Raw genomic sequence first — 6,892 nt, 5'->3', positions numbered from 1 at the left:
CCATTGGGAGCCACCAATTCTCTTGAGAAACACAATTCCCCCTGTTTGAGAACATCAGGCCTACCCAGGATGTGAGTATACCTTTGTATACCATTGTATGAGTATCCACCCAATGATATAACGTGCTGTGACTGATGTGGGCTATGGGTGGGAGGCTCTTTGTCTCTTCAGAGATAACCTAAACTATCTGTGACTTGTGGGTGTGGGATGATAAAAGGCTGCAGTCCTGCCCTTGGTGACCATCTCAAGGACTCCAGTCCCAGGAAACAGTTTAACAATGCAAGGTCTATAAACTTTAAGTATTCAGGGGAAATGCAAAACAAATATGCTAAAAGCTTATCTAGAATGCCTGAGGTCCATGCTAAAGCTTACCTAAGATGTGGAAGATATATATGCTAATTCAAGCCTATTGAGAACTGAAACAAAAGGACCATTTGGCCTTTCCTCTCTGTATAAAAGGGGCTCAAAAATTTGTTCCAGGCTCAAGATTGAAACAGGAAGCTCCCGAGTCTGGCTGGCCATCAATAAACCATTTTTCCTTCTCAAAATCATTCCTGAGTCCTGGCCTCTTTGTACGCAAATAACTGAACCTCTCTCAAGTTCTACAACATTTTTGGTGACCACGAAGGGATAACAAACGAAGGCCAGAGATGGTAGCATTTTGCTGCCCCTCCCAAATCCCCGAGGAAGCTGGGAGGACTCGGGTGAACCCCAAATCTGGGCGCCCCTGGATTAAATTTAATCCAGTAAAGATGTGGGCTCCACCAGAATCTTCCTGACAAAAATCAAGGGCAATGGAAGGTCTGAAGAGAAAGATTCTGGGAACGAAAAAGAACTCAGAACATGGAAGAAGGTAAGACTCCCCAGGTGAGCAGTCTGGAAAGCCCTAGCTTTAATTGCTAGGAAGGGGAGGCTGATCACCTCCTGAGAGAACCCTAGTAGCTGCAGAAAATTGGGGGGAAGCCGTTCTCTTGAGGTCTGGAATAAGGAGAAAAACTGTGAAAAAAGCCCTGGTGTTTTAGGTTTGTTTAACTGCATGTTAGAATCTGGTACTGGTCTTATATCCACTAAAGAAGTGGAGGCTTGATTTTAATAAAAAGGGTTGTTTATAGGTTCAAGTCCTAACGTCCTGGAAATTGGTCTAGATTTAAAAAAAAAAAAAACTTGGTTACAGGAAAATGGATTGGCTTTTCTAGTGGAGCTTGGTCTGGGTGTAAAATTAAACAGTGGAAAAAGGCTAGCTGAAATCTTTTGTTATGGTGCTAAATTGCGAATGAATTTGCTGAAGGTTTGTGATGGCCGTGGGGGCAGCCATGCTGAAAAAATATATATATAGAACTTGTGGGTCAGATTAGTGACCTTTGTGCTTCTGTCTGTGTCAGCTCAATGCTAGTGTTGGAGTTGTGTTTCTGTATCTCTTTGTGTTTGCCCATTTGCTCAGTGTATGTCTTCATACATCAGAATAATATCAAATTAACAAATGAAAATTCTTAAAAGAACTCTATTCAAATTGTTAAAAATTAAATATGCAGTTATATATGTAAGTAAATATTCTTAAAGCCCAAATTAAACTAAGCAGGATGAAAAAGTCATATAGAAATCTGATTATAGACACAATTGGGAAAGGGCCTCCTCTTTGCAAGAGCTTTAAAGGCAAGACTAGGTGTGGCAGATTAAACCTGTCTACTAGGCTAGAGAATTAAGAATCAGTTTGCCCTGTAATTTCTCAGTTTAAATCTTTTGTCACCATAAATTGTAAAAAACAAAGATTAGGTTAATTTTCACATAAGGAAAAAAATATTGATTGGTGTAACCTAGCAGACTGCTGCCTCAGTCTCCCACTCCCGGGTTGGACAGCAGCGGAGGAGACCAGCTTAGGCCAGTCCTATGGGCAGTAGAAGGAGGCCCAAGAAGGAGCTAGGTTGGTGCCGTTTCAGCACTAAATTCTATTCCTTATTTGACAAAGGGGAGCAAGTAAAAACTAAAATGATTGGAATGTGATAGAGGAAGCAGTTAAATCACAAACTTTTGTGGGGGAAAGTTAGATCTTCTCAGATAAGCTGTAACTTCTGAAGTATCTGATCTATGAAGAAACAGAGGAAGAGCTTGTATGCTAGGCTTAGGGGTATAAATTGTGTCATTTTTCTTTGTTTGGGGTGCCAGCCATATCTGGCTCTGCGCCCCTTCTTGCAAGATTGAGAATAAATTCTTTTCTTTTTTTCCACAATCTGGTGAGCCTTATTTTCTTCCAGAAGATTTCTTTCCAACAAAATAAAGGTAATTAGTGGCTCTATTAACAAATTTCAGTAAGTAAAGAAAAGTCCATAAAACTACGGAGAGATCTTTCCTGGATTATGATTAAACAAATTAAGTAATTGTGTAATGTGTTTTAAAACCTGGTAGTCAGTATGCTTTTAAATTATTCATTTATTTTCATAACTTAAACAAAGAAAAGAAGTTTTTAGCTTCCTGTAAGGGAAAAAGGGAACATTCCTTGCATAAACTATAATGATTTCAATTTTATTTAACTTGAGTGTAATCTCCCATAGTTAATTTATAAACTAAATTAACATTATATGTACGAAATCTTTAGAGTAATAAAATTATAAGTTCACATTGGTGAAATTAGGCTAAAAGAAAAAAATTGTAGATATGCTCTCTTAAATAGAATAAATTTCTTTGGTTGGTAATTGTAATTTAATAAGTTTATTTAAACATGAGGTGGCTAGTCAATGTGGTTATAGTCAATTATGAAGAGTTTGTAAAATATCTTCCAAACTACTAAAAACGTTTAAATAGTTCTAGTTCTAACTGTGATCTAAAGCTTTTTTGAAGACAAAATAAAAAATTAGAAAAAAAATGGTTGTAAACAATGAGGAAGAAACCAAAGAAATTGCCTTGTCACTGTACATGCAGGGCAATACCTATTACAGTGATAAAAGGCAAAACATCAAAAACAAAGGTTTATGATATTTTTCATTTTTTAATACCCCAATTTATTTTCACTTTTAGTTTTTTCTAAATTAGTATGTATTCTCCTTCTAATCTTTAAGCCCATCATTACTATTTTATTTTCCTATTAATTGAATTTGGCGGTATTTTAGACTTCATTTTTGAAGAAGTTTTGGACCACAGAGGGGTTAAACTGTGGCAGGGGAGGAATGCTGGTGTGAGGTTTTATTGATGGGGGACACATGGTTGGGAGGGAGTTCTCCAGGGTATGTACATAGGGTATATAAAAATTTTCAGACATTCGTTGGATATTTTCATAGTAGTTATAGTTACAAATGACAACTGAGGGAGTGCTGAGTTCCTAGCCAGGGAAGCTCTGTCACATTCTCTAATGGAACAGCAACAATCCTCCAAGTGCAAGGGCAAAGACCAGTGAAGAAGGATGCTCCAATGATGAGCCCTTGATACTAATGACTGTGCTTATGAGCCTGTGTGCCTGAAATTTCAACTAGGCCTAGAGCTGCAGGGTGCCTAAGAATTACCTCCTGAAGACCTCCATGTTGCTCAAATGTGACCACTCTCTAAGCCAAACTCAGCATGCCAGTGCATTACCTTCGCCCCAGCATGGGACATGACTCCTGGGGATGAGCCTCCCTGGTGCCAAGGGATTACTACCAATCACTAACTGGTGATGCAACTAGAAAAATACCTTGAATAAAAGGGGAAAATGGTAAGGGTAAATGAGTTTATATGGCTAAGGGTCTTCAAAAAAGGGTTGGGAGGTCATCAGGGTGATCGCACTTACACATGCCTCAGTAGGATGCCAGAGACAGCCAAGATAGATACAACCCCAGGTGCTGGTGCTCCTAAGGGCTATGCAGACACACAGGTTCTATGGTCATGGCAGTTGGCTCTGGAATTCAGTGCCTTGTTGGTGGGCCCCACTTTAGAATTTGTGCTCCTGAGTATGATGGAGTTGGATTCAGATATGACCTTTCTACACATGCCTTTTCTGTCACTTTTACTGAACCTGTCATTGGCACTGGGGTTGGTGTATACTCAGGAGATGAATCTCTGGACTGTCCATGTCCCAGCTGGGCCCTGAGCCTCAGCAGAATTGCAACTCCTACTCTCCAGTTCATTGGACTTACCCAGGTCAGCTAACAGGGAGGTGAAAATGGTCAACCAGCATATGTGAGTCATTTGTTGCTATTACTAATGGAATTTTTTCTTGATTTCCACCTCAGCATGCTTATTACTAATGTATTGAAATGCTACTGATTTTTTCATGTTGATCTTGTATCCTGCCACTTTTCTGAACTTATTCATTAGTTCAAGTAACTTTGTTTTAGGTATTTCTGGATTTTCTAAATATAGGATCATGTCATCCGTGAATAGTGAGACTTTTACTTCTACTTTTCCAATTAGGATGCCTTTTATTTCTTTTTCTTGCCTAATTTCTCTAGTAGAATTTCTAGCATAATGTTGAATAAGAATGCTGATAGTGGCACCCTTTTCTTGTTCCTGATCTTGGAAGGTTTTCAACCTCTTGCTAATGAGTATGAATGCTGTGGGATTTTCATATATGATCTTTATTATGTTGAGGAACTTTCTTTCTATACCTATGTTTTGAAGGTTTTTTTTAATCAAGAAAAGATTCTGGATTTTGTCAAGTGCCTTTTCTGCATCAATTGAGATGATCATGCTTTCTTTCTTTTGATTGTTAATGTACTGTACTATATTAATTGAGTTTCTTATGTTGAACCACCATTGTAACCAGGAATAAAGCCCACTTGATTGTGGTGAGAAAAAAAAAAAGTGTAGAAGGAAAATTCCTCTTTATGATAAAGGGCATATGTGAAACATCATACTCAGTGAGGAAAGGTTGAAGGTTTTCCTTCTAAGATCAGGAGCAAGAAAAGGAAGCCCATCATTACTACTGTTATTCAACATTGTGCTAGAAATTCCAGCGAGAACAACTGAATTTTTAAAAAAAGGCATCCAAATAGGAAAAGAGGAAGTAAATCTCTCACTATTCACGGATGACATGATCCTTTATCTAGAAAATTCTGTAATGTCTAGGACAAAGCTACTTGAGCAAATAAATAAGTTCAGCGAAGTGATAGGATACAAGAACAACATGCAAAAATCATCAATATTCTGTACGCTAGTATTGAACAAACTAAGGAGGAAATCAGGGAAAATTTCATTTGCAATAGCAGCAAAAAGCCTCAAATACCTAGTAATCAATTTAATAAAAGTAGTAGAGGACTTATAGGCAGAAAACAACAACAAAAAAATGTTGAAAGAAATCAACAAAGACCTAAACAAATGGAAAAACATTCCATATTCATGGATTGGAAGACTAAATATTGTGAAGATGGCAACCCCACCCAAATAGATTTATAGATTCAATACAATACCAATCAAAATTATCCACAACTTACTTTACTGTGGTGGCCACTATGTAAAAGACAGAGAAAAATAAGTGTTGGAGAGGATGTGGAGAGATAGGAACACTTATTCACTGTTGGTGGGAATGTAGAATGGTACAGCCACTGAGGAGGACTGTTTGGCATTTCCTAAAGAAGTCAAATATAGATTTGCCATATGACCTGGCAACACTACTACTGGGTTTACACCCAGAAGAACTGAGAGCAGTGACATGAACAGACATCTGCACACCAACGTTCATAATGGTGGTATTCAAAATTGCCAAAAGATGGAAACAACACAGTGTCCATCAACTGATGACTGTATAAACAAACTGCGATGTATGCACATGATGGAATATTATGCAGTGGTGAGAAGAAATGTAGTCGTGAAGTATATGACAACATGGATGAACCTGGAGTACATTATGTTGTGAGAAGCAAGCCAGACACAGAAGGACAAATATTATATGATTGCGCTACTATGAACTAAATATATTGTGTATTTTCATGGAGTTAAAAACTTGAATATGGGTCACCAGAAAATAGAATGAGGTTAGAGAATGGAAAGCTGAGGGTTAATTTGGGCAGAATTGGGAAAAAGGCTCTGAACTAATCTTTGGAAATTAAAAGAAAATGTGAAAATACAACATAATGTTTGTAACTAGCAGTGCTATTATATGGGGATGACAGAGGTTTGTAGGGAAAATCTAAGGTCATGTATACTACTAAAGGAAAAGTAAAAAATGTAACATGGAACTTTATAGCATAGTGAAACCTCTTTGAAACTGAACTAATATATGTTAATACTGCAAAATGTTAATATCAGACCAAAAAAACCCATTATACTAAGTAAAAGAAACCAGATACAAAGTACTCATATTGTATAATTCCATTTGTATAAAATGTAAACATAAATCAATTTATAAAGGAGTAGTTGGATTAGTGACTTTGTAAGGCTTGAGAAGGATAGAAGGATTGAGAGGTAACTGCTAAGGGGTGTAGATTTTTCTTTTTGGAATGATGAAATTGTTCTAAAAATTTTTGAGGTGATGAATACAAAATATTGTGATTATATTAAAAGCCATTGATGTGATCACTTTGGATAGATCATATGGTATGTGAATATATCTCAATAAAAGTGCTTAAAAATAAATAGAGAAGATCCTTTTTTGGCTCATAAGCATAATGAGTGGGTATTCACGTGTTTGTGTGAGATGTGCCTCCCTCAAACCTTGTTAGAATGTTGGCTGATGCGAGAAAAAAAAAAAAAGAAAGAAAGAAATGTGCAAGAATAGCCAGAAATAGCAGCTATGTATGGCAGGAGAATCATAGAGAGACTGAAGGGTGAATAATTTTCTTTTTGTTTGTGTTTTGTTTACTATTACTATTATTGAAATAATGAAAATGCTCTAATAATGATTGAAATGATTAATGCAAATTAGGTGATTATACAAAATACCATTGATTGTACATTTTGAATGAATTGTATGCTTTATTAATATGTA

The 6,892-nt window shown here is 36.8% G+C and overlaps 1 pseudogene; it reads left to right on the top strand.

Moving 5' to 3' along the window:
* The first annotated feature begins 6,548 nt into the window (after positions 1–6,548).
* Positions 6,549–6,640, top strand: LOC111762317 (small nucleolar RNA U13; annotated as a pseudogene).
* Positions 6,641–6,892: the final 252 nt, after the last annotated feature.

This window comes from Dasypus novemcinctus, chromosome 11 (assembly GCF_030445035.2).
Source record: "Dasypus novemcinctus isolate mDasNov1 chromosome 11, mDasNov1.1.hap2, whole genome shotgun sequence".
In the NCBI taxonomy this organism is placed as follows: Eukaryota; Metazoa; Chordata; class Mammalia; order Cingulata; family Dasypodidae; genus Dasypus; species Dasypus novemcinctus.
This window is presented reverse-complemented; position numbering and strand designations above follow the sequence as displayed.